At 44.0% G+C, this 23,848-nt stretch overlaps 1 protein-coding gene and 1 non-coding gene across 2 annotated transcripts in view; one reads left to right on the forward strand and one right to left on the reverse strand.

Moving 5' to 3' along the window:
- Nucleotides 1–23,848, reverse strand: part of LOC124789300 (calmodulin-binding transcription activator 1) — a 1,803,646-nt gene that overhangs the window by 463,672 nt on the left and 1,316,126 nt on the right. The window lies entirely within an intron of this gene.
- Nucleotides 4,294–4,365, forward strand: Trnat-agu. Its single transcript has one exon. It is a non-coding gene; the product is annotated as a tRNA-Thr (tRNA).

A 23,848-nucleotide genomic window follows, 5' to 3' on the forward strand; every position in this document is an offset into this window, starting at 1 on the left:
GCAGATCAAGGAGGAGTTGTGCGACATGAACGGAAATTGCTAGGCGTGTTACTACATCTGAAAGACGATGTCTATTAAGATTTCGCGCCAGTCGCATAAGAGTGGCGCTAGTAGCGCCACTATGAGGACGAAAATCAGGTTTGCTTTAAATACACGCTGTAACGGTCGTGGGTGTTAAGTTACCTTTGAGACTGGACGTGCTGAGTTGATGTTAGGCAAGAAGGTCTTTAAGGCGACAAAGACGCAATTATCAACACCTCAATGAGTATGAATGGGATCGTGTACTAGGGCTATGAGAAGCTCGATGTTCCTTCCGCGATATTACTGAAAGATTTGGCAGGAATGTAGCTAATGTACATGGCTGCTGGCAGCAGTGGTCACGAGAATGTACGGTCGCAAGAAGACAGAAATCCGGACGGCAACGTGCCACTACGTGTTAGGCTTATGGCTCTGGCTCATCGTACTGCAACTGCAGGAGCAATATGGCCAGCAGTAGTCACCACAGTGGCACAACAACGAACATTTACAAATCTGTTACTTCAAGGGCAGCTCCGAACCAGACGCCCTGAAGCGTGCATCCTACTGACCCCAAACCACCGCCATATCCGACTTCAATGGTGTCAAGTGAGAGCTCATTGGAAGGCAGCGAGGGGGTCTGTTGTGTTTTTTGATGAAAGCTGGTTCTGTCTCGGCGTGAGTGGTAGCGTGTGTTCGTCAGAAGGAGTGCCTGCAACCAAACTGTCTGCGTGCTAGACACACTGCACCTATATCTGAAGTTATGGTCTGGGATACGATTTCGTATGACAGCAGGAGCACTCACGTGGTTATCCACGTAAGTTAATCTGGTGATTCGGCCTGTTGTGCTGCCTTTCATGAACAGCATTACAGCTATTTCAACAGAATAACGCTCGCCCACATACCGCTGTTGCAACTCAACACGCTCTGCGGAATGTCAAGTTGTTGCCTTGGTCTACTCGATCGCAGAAATGTCTCCAATCGAGTACATAAGGAACATTATCATATGACACCTCCGGCGCTATCCACAACCAGCATTAAGCGTCCCTGTATGTTAGCGGAAAGACACCAGTGCCTTCTCTGCGCCACAGCAATGGAAACACTATTTTTGACAGTGCTACTTAAGCAGAGTTTCGAAACTTAGCTTTTTCGAAACTTAGCTTTCCAAAATTCCTTAACCATGAAGATGAAGTAAATATTCCACAATTAGTATCAAGAGCTGCTGCCAACATGAATAACTTACAAGCAGATATATGCGGAGTAGTGAAGGAACTTAATAAATAAATGCAAGTCATCTGGTCCAGACTGTACATCAATTAGGTTCCTTTCAGAGTATGCTGATGCAATAGAACAATACTTACCAATCGTATACAACCGCACTCTAGACGAAAGATCCCTACCCAAAGACTGGGAAGTTGCACAGGTTACACCAATATTCCTTAAGGCAGTGGGATTAATTCGCTAAATTACAGACCCATATCATTAACATCGATTTGTAACAGTATTTTGGAACATGTATTGTGTTCGAACATTATAAATTACCTCGAAGAGAACGGTCTATAGACACACAGTCACACGAATTTATAAAACATCGTTCTTGTGAAACAAGACTAGCTCTTAACTCAAATATATGACTGGATTCGTGATTTCCCGTCAGGGAGTTCACAGTTCATAGTAACTGATGGAAAGTTATGGAGTAAAACAAATGTGATTTCTGACGTTTCCCAAGGTACTGTTACAGGCCGTCTGCTGTTCCCTATCTACAGAAACGATTTAGGAGACAATCTGAGCAGCCGTCTTAGGTTTTTGCAGATGATGCTGACGTTTATTGTTCAGTTAAGTCTTCATAAGATCAAAACAAATTGCAAAACAATTAAGGAAAGATATCTGGGGAAATTGGCAATTGACACTGAATAATAAAAAGGGTGAGGTCATCGACATGAGTGCTAAAACGAATCCGTTACACTTAGGTTACACGATAAATCAGTTAAATCTAAAGGTTATACATTCAAATAAATTCCTAGGAACTGCAATTACGTACAACTGAAATTGGAAAGAACACATAGAAAAGGTTGGGGGAAGGCGTTTTATTGGAAGAACACTTAGAAGATGCAACAGATCTACTAAAGAGACTGCCTACACTATGCTTGTCCGTCCTCTTTTGGAATACTGCTGCGCACTGTGTGATCCTTAGCACATAGGATTAACGGAGAACATTGAGAAAGTTCAAAGAAGAGCAGCACGTTTTGTAATACGTAGAGATAGGGGGGAGAGTGTCACTGACATGATAAAGGATTTAGGGTCCACATCATTAAAACAAAGGCTTTTTCGTTGCGGCGGAATCTTCTGCCGAAGTTTCAGTAACCAAGTTTCTCCTCCGTGTGTGAAAATATTTTGTTGACGCCGAACTACGTAGGAAGAAACGATCATAATAATAAAATAAGAGAAATCGGAGCTCGCAAGGAAAGATATAGATGTTCCTTTTTTTCATGTGCTGTGCATAATAGAGAATTATTGTGAAAGTGGTTTCATGAACCCTCTGCCACGCATTTACATGCGGTTTGCAGAATATCCATGTACATGTAGATGTACATACAGATCGACCAAGGCAACAGTCATGGAACTCCATTTCACAATCTGACATCCGTCACCAGTACAACATAGTGCATGTCTGTATACTTGCATTCAGCATTCTAGCGGTTGCACCAGTTATTAATGTACCAGTATTTCCCATTTGCAGTGGCTTATACCGCGCTTACATTAACCTGTGATCTCGCAATGTTAATCACATAAATATGTTACCTAGACAGATGTTTTCCAGGAATTTCATTACTCTAAATTACTTTTTGGTGTTGCGGTGTTTTTCCTTCAGCGTAGATAACGGTGTTCTTGTCGAACGCGTGGAGCTCATCAACAATTCCCGAAACAGCCAACATCGAATGATATTTTGTTCTACAAATGGGAAAACACTGTTGAAAAAATAAAATATCCAAAACTTGTGAAAGAGGTCTTTTTAGAGTCACTTTGAAGCACAACATATAAATGCTTAAAATTGTCCACAATTCTTGAGAATTTATTAAGTATGGTACCCTAACAGCCGCCCGGGTAATCCTTGCGCGATAAAGCGCCGTTTCGGAGATGGGAACATGCGCCGGTCCCGGATCGAATCCGCCCGGCGGATTGATGTCGAAATCTGTGTGCCAGCCAGTCTGGATGTGGTTTTCAGGCGGTTTCCCACATCCCACTGTGTGAATTCCGGTTTTGAGCCATAGTCCCGCCACAGTTATACGATACCCTAACATTTAGAAACACTTCCGCTCACAGTTGGGGTACACGTGTTCCGTCTCTGGGGGTAGCAGACTGGCGGCAGGAAGGGCATCCTGCCACCCCTTTAACTAATCATGTCAACTCTGTTAATAAACAAGCCTCCCCCGCGCCCTTGCGGGGCAAAGGCACAAGAAAAACAGGTACCCTAACGCTTCAACATAAAAATATGTGTTAACATTGCTTTGTAAAACATTCTCATTCCCACAAATATGTCATTCACTTGACACTTCTTATCCTGATTAATATCTTTTTTAAATCAACTATATTAGTATTTTTTTATTTTGTAACTGTAAGACATTCATTAAATATGAAATTTAGGTCCCACTTGTTCAAAACAGTACAAACTGTTACTGAATAACTGGGAATAATGACTAGGCTCAAATTGGTCATCTGGAAGTGTAACATAGATCCAAAATAAATTAACTTCAAAGTAAATTAATACGGGAAAAATAAGTAAGTAGTAAGAATTGTTTCAAACGAAACTATATGGTTTCACAGACCTTCTTAAGACTCAGACATCTATGATGTAAACGCAGAGTGAAGTGACGAAGGAAAATTTGTACCAAGGTCAGGATTCGAACCTGCGTCTACTGTTCACTAGGTCATGTAGTTGGCACAGTGGCTTTGGAAAACTGCACGGACTACCCTAGCACGCCTCCCTCATTGTTCAGGTTCCCATTCGCGCCGGAGTCTTCATACATACGTCACAGATGTCTGAGACTTGTTCCATGGAACCATGCACTTTTGTTTGATCAAAACATCTATGCCTGGGTTTCAGGCAGGATACCTCGTTTCGTTCGACACTGAGGTGCTATTCCAACGCAGTTGGACAGTCTCTGCTATGCCGTTCGAGTTTAGGGGGAATACTAATTGGGCTGATTTGTAAATGATAATTTTTATTAAAGAGGGAAGCATGCTAAGCTAGTCAGTGCAGTTGTGCAAAGCCACTGTGCCTGGGTGGCGTAGTGGTTAGCGCATCTGCCTAGTGAGCAGGAGACCCGCGTTCGAACCCCGGGCTTGGTACAAATTTTCATTCGTCCCTTCAGCCTGCATATGTACAGCAAAGAACTGTTTCCTTGCAAACATTCTGAAGTGTTGGGTAAACCTATCTGATGTGAAGAAACTTATTATTCATGCCAGATATTTTAAAGAAAGCAGGAAAAGATAAAATTATGGGTTCAAGCAGCCCTAGTTTACGGCAGTTAACTTCTATACGGCAAACCTGCAGAAGCGGTTTTCGGAGTGGTAGTGACACCGTTTGGCTTTCAATAACTTGGTACACAGTGCCGACGCGTGTAACAACACGAACTGGCAGTTTGGATCAGGATAAACGACAGTACATATTGGACAACGTGAGACGTACTCTTGAGATAAAGAGACAGATAGACACAGTGACTGCTTGATAGAAGAGAGAGAGAGAGAGAGAGAGAGAGAGAGAGAGAGAGAGAGAGACTGTTTTCTTACCGCTGAAAGAAGATTTCAAATTACATTTGTTGAATACAGATAGAAAATTTAATGTACTGATATTTCCTGTAACTGTGCACCAAGAATTACACAGGCACATTGTATAATCAAATGTCAACGCAGTGCAATGGAAGTGGGGGCAAGAAATATCGTATTATAGTCACAGATTTTTACCAACTCAAACTAACACACGAGCGCTGTGCATATACCAATATTATGTTACACCATCACATGGTGGAGTTGAAAACGTAAGGGTAACAGTCAACACTGAAATCTGCTTGAGGACTATGGAACCATTAGTTCCATACTGTACTTGTGAAATGATTCGATTAATGCGCCCTTCTGAATGTAAATGAAGGTCTAACCTGGATATTAAAGTTTCGCTCTACTTTCGCAGCATATAGAGTAAGAGGAGCAGCGGCGGCAGAGCCTGGGGACTGAGTGGTCAGTCCACCGTGTTGCACTGATAGCTTGTCCGGGTTTCACGACAGGGGTTTGCTATTAATGGAACAATTACGAGGCAACGTCGGGCGAAGCCCGAACACGTGTTCCCTTTCCACGTGTCTTACTCATCCTCCGAACTGTTCCACGCTGCTCAATCAATAATGGATCGCATAACCCAGTACTCTCCCTCGTGCTGTTACAGAACCTTGTTTGAACGTACATCAGTGATAAAAGCGTTATGATCCATTTCTTTATGTCCAGCGAGGCCAGAGCGCTGAGTGCACGTACGACTGATGTCTTCGGGATGAAAATTACTGTTAGTTGCACAGACTCACACAGCGTCAAAATTAACAGCACAGTAGATGCAACACAGAATAATTCTGTTATTGCAGCGGAATGGTGCTGCGGTCAGAGGTGATTTGTAGAGAAGGCCATTTCTCTACAGACTTTTGGAAGTAATATCTCGACGATGCGTGAAATAACGTTGAAAAAGATAATAAATGACACCAGTAGAAAGAGAAATGAATAAACTTCAAACCAAAAAACAGTCAACCCGAGTTAAGTTTTCCTCAACCCCTCAAAGTTAATGCTGAAATGGCTCTTTGAACAAGGATATGGGAAAATGTCCTTTTCGCTTTATAATGAAGTGCAACTCTTTCCCGATCACTCTGTAGAGAGAAATTGAAAAAAGGCAGAAATGCGAAATAACAATATCGCCATCGATTAAGCAACCTTACCTGTGACGCAATGTGTTTCTTTCACTTTTAAGCAAATGAAGAAAGTCTCATTTGAGATTTTATAAATTATTTTTCAACATTTAGTGTGAGTTTTACTGTCAGTTTAGAAGCAGAAATTACCCCTGTTACACTTTAAATTTTAATACCACCTTCATCAAACTGCAATGAAGAGATGGAAGATAAATAGGTGACAGAGGAGGAAGAGCGCGTTATAATGTGGTTGCGACTGGCAAGGTCAGCAGTGGTGGGTACTTTCAACTCCGGAAATAATTATTGCAAGACCCTGAACACATATTAAATAGTACGGTGAACACAAAGACCATCGTTAGTCTAAGAGTAGATGCTCTCCCGTACAAACACTGAGAATATTTCTTAAAAGATTTTATTATTGTTTTCATTCTCATTAATATAATGTTAACAAGGAAAAGCTTTCCCACCACAGGCATCACTTCTTAATCCTCTTGGCCTCCACCTGCATCATCCGTTCCACATATGTCAGTGAAGTCTCTTGCGCCGATACCAAAAAAATGGTTCATATGTCTGAGCACTATGGAACTTAACAGCTGAGGTCATCAGTCCATTAGAACTTAGAACTACTTGAACCTAACTAACCTAAAGACATAGCATACATCCATGCCCGAGGCAGGATTCGAACCTGTGACCGTAGCGGTCCCGCGGTTCCACACTGAAGCGCCTAGAACCGCTCGGCCACAACGGCCGGTGCGCCGATTCTCCAAAAATATTAATTTTTTACTGTAAGCACGTCGAACACAGGAGCAGAAAATCGTCTTGAAACTTTCTCCTGTAACATTGAACGATTTATTTGCAATTTGTGTGCAAAATGTGTCTCAGAGTAGGAAATGCGTCAAATTCTCGTGGGAGAACAGGAACAAAAGTTCACAGTGCGTCACATCGAACAGATGTTTAATTTCCGAATATATTTCAAAAATGTAAGTTTTACTGAAGATACGATTATAAGAGGCCACCAGAAAGTTTCCGTTTGAGGTCGTTGCTGCAGCATACATGCAATGTGGTGCTACTCCGATACACGTATATAAGCACCGACATGCAGGCAAGGATTAGTGTGGCATTCATAACTTTCCGACGTGTTGCGGTAAATCCGGAAATGTCAACTATTATTACCAAAAGCGTCCAAGCAGGAACAACATGCTGTAATTCTTTTCTTTTTTGCCGAGGGACTAACTGTGGTAGACATCCCGGACAACGCAGAATGTGTTTTGAGTCAGCATGACTGTCGAAAAATAACTGCGACAAGGGTTGTTGCTGCTTGTTGACAACGCAGTCCCCTTATCGCAAACCCCCTAACGCAGAAGTTGCGCCAACCCAAGTGGGAGACACTCCAGCACCCATCCTATTGTCGTGATCACTATCCATGTGATTACCACTCCTTCAGTCTCTTAAAAAGGCCTTGACGATTCCTGTCAGACGAGGATGTGCAGCTGGCAGTTACGGACTTCTGCAGGCAGCAGGACACGGTGTTTTACCAAACAGGCGTCTTCAATCTGTTGCGTCAGTGGTATGATTGCCTCAACGCTCACGGCAACTGTGTCTGATTAGCACAACGATTCAGGACTGTAAAGCCTTTGGCCGAAAACTGTTTGATAGTCCCTTAACCATTAAGTTTTCATCTGAGTCTGTCTTCTACTTAACGGATTTGATTTCGCGAGACTGAGAAACTATTTTCCAACATGAACACACACGAATCTGGAACAGATTGGACCCTCACTGCAACCGACTGCACTGACGTAATGATTATAAACCAGCTAGTTACTTATCGTTATTGACCTAAAAAATAAAGTGATATCTAACATCCGCATACAACGGACGGATCTTCATCGACACTTTCACGTGCCCTCAGTCCACGAGACACTACGGAGATTGGTGACGAGGAACTTCACGCCACCATCGCTCCACCCCTATGCCGGGAAGTGAAAATTGTCGACAGCACGTGATGCACCAGGGCGGGTAGCCATGCAAGTACCAGCCACGGCCGCGTTGCTTAATACCTGTGATCTGACGGGAACCGATGTATTCGAAGAGGCAAGGCCGTTGGTATTAAAGTACACTCTTTCTTCAGCAATGCACAAGTCACACTTTTCTCCATCGACCCAACCACACAGAAACACTTTTATTGCAGAGTTATGGCTTATGGCTAGGCGATTATTGCGGGCCTACAGAGTCAAAGGTCCCGAGTCGGATTGCCGGTCAGTCCTGCGACTTTAGAGCGCCCCTTGTCACTTCTTTGCCCCTGGGTACTGTCTGAAAACGCTGAGACGCTCCGTGGTTCGGGGTAATGTAGGTCTCCCTGTTAACTTATTGGATATTTTAAGTTCAGAGGTCAGAGGAACGCAACGGCATACCACATCTCAGAGGGCCATGCCTAGTAGAGCATTGTGCTGTTCAAATCATTCTTTAGACTGATGACAGTTTTGATAAAAGACAAGAGTATAATATCTAAAAAACTTGCCATCTTTGTGGTATTGCTTTCATTTATACAGTTACAGTGTTTGGGAATGGGTCTGATACCCGAAACAAACAGCCAAGCATAAAACACTGATTTTATTCTGAAATAATATAAATACAGATCAAACCATAACGTCCTCTAAGCTAATACGACATACTGCACAGCACTTTCAAATTAACTTGTTTCTGGAACCATTTATCTTCTTGTGTTGGCCAGTCTAGCGAAGAAGCTAGCCTTTCCCCACCAACACAATGCCGTCTGGTACTAATGTCGTGTATACATCCCCGTTGCCACGTCTGTTTCATACGGTTACAATGAAATTCGCTTTTCGGGACACTAAAAATGTAGAAAGGAATTTTCAGAGCCGTTTCTGCTTGCCGATGTAAATAACCAAGAAATGAAGATAAAACTACTTTCGATAAACAGTAGTGTAAGTAAAACATTATCTATGCATCCTGAGGTGTTAGCTAATGGTTTAATTCAAATATCATCTCTACTCAGTAAGTTGTTACTGAATTAAGAAGTTTATTAATTACTGAATACTTGGGAAAGTAATACGCCGATTCGTTCCCGGCAGTATATTCTCTATTGGAAATTAACGCATCAGTGGTCGATGTCACAGTGTAGTGACGGGATTACAGTGTATTCAAGTTATTATGTGAAAGAAATTTTATGTTGTCACTCAAAGCAATGTCTCAATAATATAATGCACTTCATCCAGTGAGTCTCGCGTTGGAAGTTAACGTTATGCTGTAAGCGTTCTTAGACGTTTCTCGCACAGTTCACAATTCGTGCGCCCGTGTTACAATGAATCCGCGCAATGTTTTACATTTTTGTTCAGTTGCACAGGAAAATACTACAACACTTAACCGCACGAATCGTAGTCCCCTACGCCCCACATGTACAAAATATACAACATAAATCAAATGCCAAGCTCAGGGCAATGTCCCAGCGACGGAATTTCATTCAGCAGCTGCATGAATCAGGACCACGACTAACACACAGACATTTCATATCGGAGCGTAAAAATTAAGGGATGGGTGATCAAATTAAATTAGTAATAAACATCAAAAATTGTCTAAGCAGATTTTTTATTGTTAGAACTTTGCATTTGTAATAACGAATTCTGTTAGTTTTCGCGAACGATAGTCTAGACAGGAACTGTACTATGCACGTAGAACACAACCAATTTAATAACACATAATCGTAACTAGTCTATGAGAAACAGAATTGGTCTTCCGCTACATTTCTCCAGAAGCTTAATTTTCGTCTTGCGAAAGTGTTCAATATATTCTTTCACGTGGTCTGAAGATTAAATGGGACAATCAAAGCTAACAATAGTCTCCGCAGCAAACAGAAAATACCAATATTCATTAGTCTTTACAACAAATATTCCATATTCCATTAAAATTGTCAATACTGATAACAGATACCGCCGTCACTCAGAAACTGTAACGTGAAAAGGCCACGGAAATGGAAGTAGAGATTTGCAAACGCATCCCCGCGGTCGGTACATTCGTTAGTATCGCTCCATTTGGCACTCCATCGCTGGAAATGGTGCCAGGCTCACAATAGACGATCCTCGCTTCTAGACAGCGATGGCGACAACCTCAGAAATGAGCCACAAAATACTGCACTTTTTAGTATTTCGACTTACTCAACTGACACACACCCACACTCACGTATAAAAAGAAGAGCACCCCGCTGTAACGATGGGCTGCTAGCACTACCTAATGCTTAAGCAGAATCGAAAAAAAAGGAAAGAGGAGAGAGAAATTGTGAGCTATCACCGCAAACGGCCGTCAAGAATTCGCCATAAACAGGAATTGTGTCACCCTTGACTGGAAATCGCACGTAATGCTAAGATAAAGGAAACCAGTGCATTGGATCCACATTGGCTCAGTTGCGGTTGTATTTTCGTGACAGTAAGTGCTTGGTGAAATGTATAACGTAACTGCTATAAATAAGTCCTTTAGAGTGTCATGCGGGGGCATGTCTTGAGCAAGCTAGACACAGGTCGCCGTCGGAGTACATCTGAAGGTACCACGAAACTTCATTGGAATGTTCTGTCACCGAAGACACTATCTGATCAAAAGTATGAGGACATACCTATGTAATACGGATCTGACCACTAGATTCCACGAGAGGCGGACCTGTCATAATAAAAGGAGGCGGGGATTACGGCGTTGTCAGTAGAGGAGCAACAGTAGAAGAATGGATCACTCAGCAGAGCTCAGCGACTTCAATGGATGTCACCTGAGTAACACATCCATTCAGGGACATTTCAACCCTTCTAGAGCTGCTGAAGTCGACTGTTGGTGATGTGGTTGTGAAGTGGAAACGAGGAGGAACAATCACAGCTGAACCAAGACCAGCCAGACCTCATGCACTGACGGGCAGGTGCCATCCAGAATTGTGGAAGGTCACTGTAAAAAAAAATCGCATGAAATTAGCGTAAGGAATCACATGGGTTCCAAAGTACTACCAGCGGGCCGGCTAGTACAGTGGTTCCGAACTGTGGCGTAATTACCTCCCGGGAGGTTAAATGAAATTTTCTGAGCGGTGAAAACAACTGAGCTACAGAGACCCACACATCTGTACCAGATATTATAGCACATCTTCCTGTACAGGAGGGATGGCTGAAATTTCGTGTGTACTACAGACCAATGCCGTACTTCTCTACTGATTGTGTGTGTGTGTGTGTGTGTGTGTGTGTGAGAGAGAGAGAGAGAGAGAGAGAGAGAGAGAGAGAGAGAGACAACGCTAGTGCAGCACACTGTTTAGTTCAGATGTAGAACGCCGAGCCTTCCATAGAATTGAAAGGTGTATCAACAGCTAAATACGTAAACGTAATGTGCTTGAGATACATAGTACCGCTAAACATGTGAAAGTGCGTGGACCATATTAAAATTTTAGGTTTATGATCGTCACAGTTAGAGTTGAGTTGTTCTTTGGCCTCTTAAAGTACAGGAGAAGTGGGTGGAAGAAGTAGATTTCTCGGAAACATTAACAAGCCGTTGTATCACTAACAACTGTATTCGTCAAAATGTTTGTGAAACTCTCAGTTTCCTAGTTGTTGTTGTTTGTTTTGGATCTGTACCACAAATGGCAAAGCCCTAACGTGGTAATTCAGTGGATAGTACTGTCATATGTTATTCGACATACACTCAATTATTTAAGTGTCGTGCAGGCTAACTAGGAATACTGGCACACGTTCTACCGATGCCCAAACTTCTACTCAGACTTTTCGGGGCTATTATGCATTCTGTCTAAATGACTGAAAAAGTCTAGATACACCTTAATGTGTTAAATCAATGGATATTCACTGTTTTCAACGCAAAATTTAGTGTTGTCGGTACAATATTCGTTTTGAAAGCAAAGGACTACACCAGGAAAAGAGGTTAACGCTTACTTAAGTGGATTTCTATACTTTAGTCGTTCATTTCATCAAAAAATTGACGCGAAAATTTAATGAACTGTATTTATGTCACCTGTCAACATTTAGAAATCCTAAGGGGACGTTTGTTGTTACGTTTGCACTGTAAGACACATAGTGAGGTGGGAACCTTAGACGTGAAGTTCTGTTACTTGGTTGCTGTCATGTGTCATTTGCTGGTTTGGTAATTACATTTTATTGTTAGATGTGAAAATTCTCCGTTTTATGTGGAAAACTGTTTGCTTTGTAGTGTATTCGACGATTTCAACGCAAGATTCAGTGTCGTCGGTACAATATTCGTTGTAGCAAGCATAAAACCACACCTGAAGAGGGGGGCTCTGCATTTCTGTAGGTACAAATTGTCACTGATTTCGGTACTATATTTGCTGAAACTTCCTGGCAGATTCAAACTGTGTGCCGGACTGAGACTCGAACTTGGGACCTTTGCCTTTCGCGGGGAAGTGCTCTACCAACTGAGCTACCCAAGCACGACTCACGCCCCGTCCTCACAGCTTTACTTCTACCAGCACTTGCCCGCGAAAGGCAAAGGTCCCGAGTTCGAGTCTCGGTCCGGCACACAGTTTTAATCTGCCAGGAAGTTTCATATCAGCGCACACTCCGCTGCAGAGCGAAAATCTCATTCTGGAAACTATATTTGATGCTTCCAAATTTGTTTCGATGCCTTCTTAACTGATGTGAAGTGGGGCACTATTGTGTACTGTACAGGAAGACACATGTTCAATTATGGTATTATTTCAAGCTACAAATGAACTCCCAGAAAACAGAATGTTGTTCTTAACGCTGTGAACTCACTCGGCTCGTTACGACCCTCGATGGCATAACGTTTCGTCTACATCGATAGCAAATTTCCGTCACAACAAGGCATATCTACAGCGAAAATCAGTGTGTCTTAGGAAAACGGTAAATTATCGTGTTATCCCAAGCTCAGCCTTTTGCGCTGCTTCTGCCAAGCTTGGAGCCTTAGAAAAGCGACTACGACCACTCTGCAAATCTTTATGCAGCAGCGAGTTGTGACAGGTGTCGGCCGTGACAGCTCTCCGCCACGGTGAGTCGGAATGCAGGCTGCGGTGGTCGCTGTGCGTGAATCACATAACCGTGGCGTATGAAGGAAGATGCACTGCTTTCTCTCGTACTGAGACGCGCGCTAGGGAGGCTCTTGACTACATATTATGTCCACTAGATGGCGACAGTCTCTGCTGGAGATGGCGGTTCAGATTTTCGTCTAGAAATGTGCTCTACTAGTAGGGTAGTGACCACTCCACTTGAGGAAAATACCATAGTTTCCTTTCATACTGTATGTATTTACCGCGTCTTTCTTCGCTCAATTCGATTCATAAATAAGTATAAGTGCGTTTCATACTGAAACGTTGTTGCTACATGGCTGCTGCATATAAGTTTGAGTGTTTGACGGCACTGTCTCTTCCCCTCCCTCCCTTCTTCCGGTCTCCCTCATCTCCTTGCGCCTGGCAGATCCTCTGTTTTGATCATCGTCAGTGTGCCATATCAGTGTTGTGGTTAGTGCCGTTTCTCCTGTGCGTCAAGAGGTGTGATTTTAATTGTGTACTGCTTTGAGGTTCGCCGTCATTGTTTGTTATGTGCTACGCCATCCGTCGATACCTTTTATGCTCCAGTCATACTGTGCCTTGTGTTCTTTTAATTGTCGCAGTTTGTGGCTTTTTGTGTGTGCTACTTTTAAACAGTTTTTTATCTCCATTTTACAGTCACCCCCGTTTTTTTGTATATTGCCTTCCATTATGTTCCCCTTTTTTTTTATATCTATGTTCACCATCTTCTCTCCTTTGATATTTTTAAATGTCTTCTATTGTTTGTTTCTATGTCTTTCGGCTGAAGAGCAGCGCATATGCTGCTGCCAGCCCGCCCCGATGGGGAATTGAAATACAATAAAGAAAAAAACAAACAAAAAAGGCTCTGTATCGCCAAAGGTGGCTTCCACCAACTCCCCCTCCCTGATGATGCCCTCATCCCCTCCACCTACCCCTCCTACCAACTTTGATCCTCCTCTACCGCACCCTCTGTTTTTCTCCCGAGGGCACCCTCCCTCCATTCTCTCCCTCCTCCCCCGTGCTCTCCCAACCCCCCTACCTTCATTCCTCCCCTTCCCAACTCCTCTGCCACTGGCATCTACACACTCCCCTCTCCCTCCTCCCCCCCATCTTTTCCCCTTTTGGCACGTCCCCGGACTCACACACGTATAGTGAGTTTTTGCGCGCCGGAGATCATCGCCTAGTGTTTGTGTGTGTCGTCGTGTTCGTGTTCAAGTGTTCCAGTGTTACTCGTTTGTGCTCCAACGTTCGCGTGTGCCATCTGTCATCTCTGTGTGTGTCCACATGACTGAGCATTTTTATTTTGAACTCTGCGCCCGTGAACGGCTCAAATGGTTCAAATGGCTCTGAGCACTATGGGACTTAACATCTGTGGTCATCAGTCCCCTAGAACTTAGAACTACTTAAATCTAACTAACCTAAGGACATCACACACATCCATGCCCGAGGCAGGATTCGAACCTGCGACCGTAGCAGCCCCGCGGTTCCGTACTGCGCGCCTAGAACCACTAGACCACCGCGGCCGGCCGTGAACGGCTCCGTGTGTTTTAATTTTGTATGTCTACCTTTGTATATCCACCCTGTCTGTTCTGCGATTGTCTTCTTTTGTATTATTAGTTTTATCTGTGGCTGAAGAGTGGCGTAATGTGCCGCTGCTGGCCTACCTGTATCAGGTGTGAAATTAACAACAAAGAAAAAAAAATGGCTCTGTCAGAGTGGGTTATGTTGTTACTACCGATGAGGTATGTGTGGGTTACAGGTTATTTTCAGAATTACGTGAATTCCCCCCCCCCCCCCCCCCCTGGCATTTCTATTAAAGAACAATAGTGTGCTTCCTACATTTTTATAGTTGCCTGTCATTCTAACTCAGGTTATGCAGGCTGTAGCTGTAGTGCCATCACAACTAGCGTTAGGGATTGGAACCTCTACACTCCATCAGCATTAGGTTACCGAATCGGTGCTATGATGCGACTACAGAGTAGGGATGGTGGTTACTGATGAACAACCAATTTTCGGCAATATCTGTTTTTTTTCACGCCAGTTTAAGCTGTTAAAATAGTTCGAAAGAATTAGTTTCTGAAATAACAGATTTTCGGATTTTTTGACTCTCTTTGTTTCAAGATTCATAGGATTAAAATATTAAATTAAATAGGCAACTAAAAGAAACAGTGTGTCCACCATTGACTGCTTTCTTCGAAAAGTGATAAGTGGCTGCATACTACAAAAAATCACCTAACTGCTGACGATTATAAATTTTTGAAATTATGCTCAAAAATTAAGTTGTAATCGGGTATCATACCACCATTTGGGCATTACAAACTCTCAGCGCTAAAGAGTTAAAACTGAGGTTGAAGAAATCTTTTTTTTTCTGTTAATTTTTCCGTTTTCAAGCAGATAAAGGCAAGCAGATAAAGACATATTATGTACACACAGGCAACACATCAGCTAATTTCTATTTGTATTGTGTACCAAGAACGACGTATTGTTAAGTTTTTAGATTATTTCTTTTACCGCAATTTCCTTCCTCTTTCACGATTTCATATAAATGGCAGGCAAATCTGTCATCCTTTAAAGCAAATTAAGCATTGTACTTTACTTCTAGGTCACTTGCTACAAATATTCCCTGACAAGGGTTGGTGCCATTCGGTAATGCGACAGATGTCCGGCGACGACAGCGAGAAACTACCGCATAGACCAGGTGGGGGCGAGTCTTGCACACTGCACCTCCACGTGTACCTTGAGCCACGACACACGGCAACAGGGACATTGTTGTCCCAGCAGTGCTGTACAAATTCTTATACCGTGTGTTTGTTACTAGTTTCTGTTGGTATTGTTATTAAAATAGCACTGATCGCTTTTCTCATTTTCTATAACAACGCAATGCTTCAAACAAGTGCAAATGTTAAGAATAAAAATTACTCCTCTCCAAAGTACGTTTATTTAAAACGAAAAATTTTAGCACTGCTGCTATGGCTAATTCATAGTTCGGTTTTTCATTCGATTATTAGTAAAAAATAAAAAACAGCTGTAACAACCGATACCAAACAAATAGCGAAAAATGCCGGTTACTCAGAACTGAAATACCAGTATCGGTTTTTTCCATCCGTACTCCAGGGTGAGTGGACTCGTGTCCTACGGGAACGACTCCGACGACCGACGGTTCGGCCCTACCTAACCGCCTGGGAGCGGCAGTGGTGAGCTGTGAGTTAGCCCATGAGGTACCAAGGACGGGGTGGCGGCGGACTTTTTGAGCGATCTAATGATCACGAAGTTAGCTACTGCAGAATAGGGAACTCCCCCTGGCAAGATATTTATTTATACAAAGGCGCAAGGGTTCCCACTACGCGTCATAGAATTTGGACTTTAACTTAGGGGAAAAAGTTGGGGTGGTGGCACAGGAGCGTGTCTGGAAGGCCCTTTACCTCCCCCCCCCCCCCCCCCCACCCAGTATTTGTTTAAATAAGGACGCAAGTGGAAAGCTAGGAAAAGCACTATGCAGTGACGAAACACGTTAATAGTAGGTCGGGGAAACATGTCAAGTAGGACATCCTTTGACCAGCAGACAGGCCTGGACCCGTACAAACACCTTTTGTCTATGACGTCGTACAATTGGGGCCAGTATATGACATCGGCCATCATGATAGTGCGCTGTCTTGGATTTTTGAACTTGCCGTCAATTTATACTCAGGACAACAGCCATGCATCACAGGAGTGTAGGGAGACAAACACTAATGCAACTGGGCTATTTCCCGCCGTTTTATACATAGGGCAATTGGCCTTCGTCACATGGTGGCGGGGGGGGGGGGGGGGGGGGGGGAGGGGAGAGTGGGTGATGGTTGGGAAACCCCATGACTCTTCGATGATGTCACTGTTGGCATACTTTGAGCCAGAACTCCCTTGTGTACAAACTGATGGACATACACAATGCGCAGGCCCCTAACACCATGATACCGAGATGGAAACCGTTTCCCAAAGCAAGTTTTGGACTTAACTTAATGGATCCAAAACACAGAATTACAAAGCGAATTTTCTCAAGATTCCATTGTGACAAGGTTATGACAAAATTTTGACATAAACCTATTATATAATCATTTATGACTTCGTTTTCTGTTATGAACTGGTATGTATTGTGAAAATGTTAAATACTGCATAAATATTATGAAAAAAAGGCGTACTTGTTCCGCAGTAATAGGGCCTTACTGCACGATGAAATTCAATGACATATATTAACACATTCGTCTGCTCAGTTTATTGTTGTCTCGAGATTCTTTCCCACAAGTGCACTTGGTAGAGCCATGATGCTATTAGCAATGTACCATCATATAAAAGAAGCGTCACACTGACAGGGAAATAACAACTCAAATATTAAAGCTATTGGAACACTTATCGTATTACGTTAAAAGCGTGGTCACGAACGGCGAAATCTGCGACTAATTTATAATAGCAGCTACACAATCGGTACTTGCAATTTGAAAGAACGTTTTTAAAGAAGGAAATCGAGTTTTTTGTCAATAAACGTGTTTGAAAATCTAATGCGCACGAGACATGCGAATTCTATAAGGCCCATATACACGGTAGTAGGCCGGCCAGTGTGGCCGAGCGGTTCTAGGTGCTTCAGTTTGGAACCGCGCGACCGCTACGGTCGCAGGCTCGAATCCTGCCTCCGGCATCTGATGTCCTTAGGTTTAAGTAGTTCTAAGTTCTAAGGGACTGATGACCTCAGATGTTGAGTCCCATAGTACTCAGAGCCATTTTTTGAACACGGTAGTACTTTTATGGCGACAACACGTGATAGTCATCTTGTCTCAGGCCGCACACGATTAACTACAGGAACTTATACTGCGAGTGGCCGTGTGAAACGCGGAATTCCTTAACGAATAATTAACACTACATGACAGAGATCAATCGATACCAGTTACGGCGTTAGTAACTCGTTAGGCTTTAAGACGTAAACACGTGGCAGGGAGACAAGTCGGAAGCTTGTGTTACGGACGGGAGGTCGCCCCAGGGCTGCTGACGAAGCAGGCGGTGGGCGGAGGAGAGCGCTCTGACGTCACGCAGGGGGCCGAGACGCAGTTGCCATGGCAACGCGACCCGCGTCACGTTCCGCACCTGCGCTGCAGACGTATCGCCGATGAGAGCCACTTAAGTGCCGTTAATTCCGGCGAATGGCTGCGCGCTCGTCCTTGTGTCGTAAAACAGGGCTGGGTGCCTCTTCCACTCGATCGCTTCTCTGCGCAAATTGTTGGCAAACAGCCGTGACGAGAGAATTGAAAACTGGACATCGTAGTGAAACGGCTGTCAAACGACGTTTAAAAGATATCTGCGATACAAATTAGAGTACCAGACGGGTGAAATATGATAAAGTGGAACAATAACAAACAAGCGGCAATTGATCAACTCATTGATGACTACCGTAGCACAATTTTATCGAAAGAGCTCTCACAAAACCCCGTGTCCAGACACACACGGAAGAGCATGAACTGAAATTGAGGGTAGCAAATCAAAAGCACAAATACTGATCTACGCTTTTAAATGTTGCAATACATACGAAACTAAGTGTGCCCCAATTTAATTCTCTTGCCACTGCAAAGATGATTGAAATAGATATTAGTGTCAGTACCATTCACGAACAGCTAAAGTCGTCAAAATTCAACAAAACTGCACGGCCCAAGGAATCTCTATCAGATTCTGCACCAAATTTGCGGCTGAGTTAGCCCCTCTATTAACCATAATATCCAGAAGACCCCGCGAACAAAGAGCCGTGTCCAGTTGTTGGAAGAAAGCACAGGTCCACCTAGTCTACAAGTAGGGCAGTACAAGTTACTCACGAAACTACCATCCCGTCTCCTTGTCTTCCATTTGTTGTAGAAATATAATGACCAAACTGGACACCAGTAACCTCCTCCATATTAACCAGCATAAATTCACATTTATGATGTGAAACCTAACTCGCGGTTTTTTCACTCAATATCGTGAGAAGCAAGGCAGTCAGGTAGATGCAGTATTTCCTTACTTCCGAAAAGAGTATCACTCAGTACCATACATACACTTATTATCAAAAAATGGTTCAAATGGCTCTGAGCACTATGGGACTTAACATCTGAGGTGATCAGTCCCCTAGAACTTAGAACTACTTAAACCTAACTAACCTAAGGACATCACACACATCCACGCCCGAGGCAGGGTTCGAATCTGCGACCGTAGCGGTCGCGCGGTTCCAGACTGAAGCGCCTAGAACCGCTCGGCCACTCAGGCCGGCACTTATTATCCTAATTACGACGTTGTGGGGCTGTCAAACGAAGTCAGTGACTGGACTAAGGATTGTTTGGTAGGAAATGCGCAGTATATTTTCTTCAACGGAGAGTCACGGATAGGTGCAGAAGTAACTTGGGGTGTATCCCAGAGAAGTGTGTTGTTCATGTTATACATCAAAAGTAACATCAGACTTTTCGCAGATGATGCAGTTACCCGTCAGGAAGTGCTGTCTAGAAGACGCTACAAAAATATTCACTCGGACCTTGATAAAGTTTCAAAGTGGAATAATGATTGGTTCAGCTCATACCAAAACCTCAATGTAGGAATTTGTAAGGATATGAAACGGAACCTTCACATACATCCATAAGTAGGTAAAGCAGGAGGCAAACTTCGTATCATTTGCACAACGCTAGGGAAACGCAGTCAGTCTACAAAGGAGATCGCCCACGAAACACTCGTGTGACCCAGCTCAGAATACTGCTCAAGTGTGCGGGACACGTATCAATTAGGACTAAGACGGGGCACGTACACAAGGAAGGGGAGCACGAATAGCCAAAAGTTTGTTCGATTCGTGGGAGAGCGCCACAAAGATGCTGAAAGAACTGATCGGGCACATGCTTGAAGACAGACTCATACTATCCTGTGCAAGCCAAGCCTACTTACAAAGTTACATGAATTTGTCTCCAAGTATTACTACAAACCTCTACTCATCGCTTCTTTAGGGATCGCAAAAACAAGTTCACACTAATTACAGCGTGCTCAGAGGCGTTCAAGCGATCCCGCTTCCTGCGCTCCACGCGTGAATGGAAACCAGGAAAGGGCTAATAACTGGTGCAATGGGAAGTAACATCTGCCATGCACTTCACAGAAGTTCGCAGGATGTAGATGTAGAGGTTGAACCAAACGTTGCTGAAAACGTATAACTAGGGACCGAACTTTAACTCGAAAACAAGAAGGAAGAATACAGTTTGATGTTCCCGCATTTGCCTGGAATGATTTCGGGAATCACGAAGAACCTAAATCTGGAAGAGTGGATGTAGTACTGAACGGTCGTCCTCCAGAATGCGAGTCCAGTGTGCCAACCACTGCGCCTCCTCGCTCGGTCCGGGACTCGAAACACACTCGCAGCTGCCGTATCGGTGAACGCCACTCAGACTTAAGTCCTGGCTAGTCACTAGTTTGTCCACGTACGTTCCCAGCTAAACAGATGATCTGCCTCATTCATGGATGTTGCGGAGATGGAATGTTTTTACTCCTACGCGAAGGATGCGCTGCGATGCACGTTTACCACGAAGGTGTTCGTCGCAGTGTATTACCTCCAACAGCAGAAAAATCACTCATATAGGTAACAAGTTAACTATTGCTGTGCTGGCAGATTAGCGCAACTCACATGCCTTCAAAATAACGATTTTGAGTGATTCGTAACTCAGTCTCAGTTGCTTAGTAAGAGTTGATATACAATAACATGTAACAAAAAATCATACTACTTTTCACAGAGCACTTAAGTTGTCTTCGAATTAAAATACGTTAACTTCGTGTCGATCGAAATGATTCACAAACAGAAATGCCAGATCTAGGATAGGTCCGATTACCCAGGAAAATAGGGCGATAAAAGTGAAAGAAAATATAATACCAAGGATTTATGCAAGTAACTACGACTTAGCATCAGAGTAGAAAATACGTGAGATGCCGTCAACGCAGTTTCAGCTGACGTGTTGCAAACAGAACTCTGAAGACATGGTTGGCTAGGTACACTAGTCTCATTCAAATGGTTTGTGACACCCTAAAATCCATCAGGTATATTAATCGTCCGTCGGTGCAGTAAGTACTAAATGAATTATGATCTTGCCACGTTACTTTATCCAAGGTCCAGTCACACTGATGCGACCACAGTCTATGTTCGACGTCACCATACAATAATCACTCACAGACGGCAGATGGTAGCACTAAAAGTGAAGGGTATATCTAGCGTGTCGGGAGGACGCGGACAACAGTGCAGTCGTTGTCGTAATGTGGAAACGGAACGATTTATCTGTCGTCCAAAAGGACATGATCATTGGCTTGCAGGCCAAGAGTGGAAGCATTTCCGAAACGGCTAAGTCTGTAACTTTTTCGTGTGACGCTGAGGTTAAGGTACAACTGAGAAGGACAAAATTGCGCTATCCACACCCGGAACAGAGTCAACTGCGGTGCAACATGGGCTACAGATGACAGGGGTGAACGACGGCTAAGAAGTCGGGTACGGGGAACCGGCGAACAGACGCGCAACTGTTGAGCAACTAACCGCCCAGATGAACCAAGGGGCTGCCAACACTGTCTCCTCAGCAGCCGTTCAGTGAACGTTACTGCGTTTGGGCCTCCGCAGCAGCCAACTGCTTTATTCACCCTCGCTGGCCACTGTTCACTGGCGACGAAGGCTGGAATTTCCACGCCAGTACCGCAACTGGACTTCCAGCGAGTGGCGACAGGCGGCCTTTTGAGACGACATCGGACATACAGCCGTTGACGGGTACGGCGTGAAACCTCTGAAAGCGAACACCCTGCAACCAGGAGGGAGCGTTATGGCCTGAGGAATGTTTTCGTCGCATTCCCTGGGTGATCTCATCATTCTACCCGACGGGAGGTCCGCATCACACGACATTTTTTCATCTCATCATTCTGGAAGATACAATGGATCAACGCAAGTTCGATCTATCCTTGGGGACCACGTTAACCCCCTATATGCATTTCGGTTCTCCTTACCACGATGGCATCTGGTAGCAATGCAACGTGTCACACAGCTCGCAGTGTACGTGCGCGGTTCGAAGAGCACTACGGTGGGTGTACCGTTCTCCCCTGGTCACCAAACTCCTCGGATTTAAACATAATCGAGAATCTGAGGGACCACCTCGATCTGGTTGTTCGTGCCATGGATCCTCAAGCGAGAAATCTAGCGCGGCTGGTCACGGCACTGTAGTCGGCATGGCTCCACATCCCTGTGGATACTATTCCGAGCCTCACTTTCTCTCTTTCTGCACATCTCGAAACGGCCCACGCTGCAAAAGGTGGTTTTTCTTTTTTCATGCTTTTGATACATGGTCACATTAATGGACTGGATAGTGTTGGTATTTCCGTAGGAGCGCATATATTATAGACATACCAGACTCTGGGAAGAGGGGTGTTCCTCTATTTCGCATCATTATACAGACTGTCTCTTCGACCCTGCCGGCCACTGTGGCCGAGAGGTTCTGGGCGCTTCAGTCGCAGATTCCAGTCCTGCCTCGGCATGGATGTGTGTGGCGTCCTTGGGTTAGTTAGGTTTAAGTAGTTCTAAGTTCTAGGGGACTGATGACCTCAGATGTTAAGTCCCATAGTGCTTAGAGCCATTTGAACCATCTTCGACCCTGCGAGCGAAGTTTTATGATAGGAAAGAACTTGTCAAAAGCAGCAACGGCCTCGAAAATGACCTCTTGATAATTTTGGGGATCATACTGGTGTGCAAAAGCATCACATTCAAAAGAAGTGGTTTTTACGTGTTGTTCCATTAATACACAGTTACACTGGGCGTTTAACTGTCCGCAGTGAACGGTTCAGATAAATACCAGTAAACCCCTGATTCCTTAAAGAATCGAACTCCATGTATAAATCAACTGCACAATTCTGATTAGTACACATTTCAGTTAATGTGTAAAATATTTTGCGTTAATCATCTAAGCGAGAAAAAGTTTAGAAGAGGTTTGCAACTATGCTTCAGTCTGTTGGAAGTCACTAAGTGCTCTCAGTCTCAAATATTGGACGAATCAAGTTCACGTAGCCGCGCGGGATTACCCGAGCGGTCTCAGGCGCTGCAGTCATGGACTGCGCGGCTGGTCCCGGCGGAGGTTCGAGTACTCCCTCAGGTGTGTGTGTGTGTGTGTGTGTGTGTGTGTGTGTGTGTGTGTGTGTGTGTGTGTGTGTGTGTCTGTGTGTGTGTGTGTGTCCTTAGGATAATTTAGGTTAAGTAGTGTGTAAGCTGAGGGACTGATGACCTTAGCAGTTAAGTCCCATAAGATTTCACACACACAGGTTCACGTATTGCCGCGCCGTCAGTTATGCTGCCTCAAGACAACCGTACAGTTTCTAATTGTAACACTGGCCTATTGTATTGAATTTTTAACATAATATTAGCGCAGGTTTTTAAAATTCAGTCAATAAATACGCGATGTATTGAAAACCAAATTTCTGTTGCTCCTTCAAGCTGTTAACGAGACGACTTTCAACTGGTATCGGGTACCGGAAGAGTCGCTTAGTAATACAGATACGGGGGCAGAGCATTCGACTGCAGGAAGATTACACTGGAGGACTGCGTATCGAAACAGGGGCCACAGTTAACAATGTGGTAATGTAACAGCAGACAGCTGACAGGCAGAGCAGCACACCATTCACTAATTCCAAACCGGAGAGCAAAATGTCGGCAGACGTACAATCCAGAACTGTCTCCTCACTCAGGGATGTGTGAGCACTGTTCCCACTGCACGTTTTGTCTATACAAGGAAGGAAGGAAGGAGACCCTGGAACTGATGCTCCTAAAAATGCTACAAATAAGCATGAGCATCGGTGAGGACGTGTCTCATTGAGG

Source organism: Schistocerca piceifrons, chromosome 3 (assembly GCF_021461385.2).
Source record: "Schistocerca piceifrons isolate TAMUIC-IGC-003096 chromosome 3, iqSchPice1.1, whole genome shotgun sequence".
Classification (NCBI taxonomy): domain Eukaryota; kingdom Metazoa; phylum Arthropoda; class Insecta; order Orthoptera; family Acrididae; genus Schistocerca; species Schistocerca piceifrons.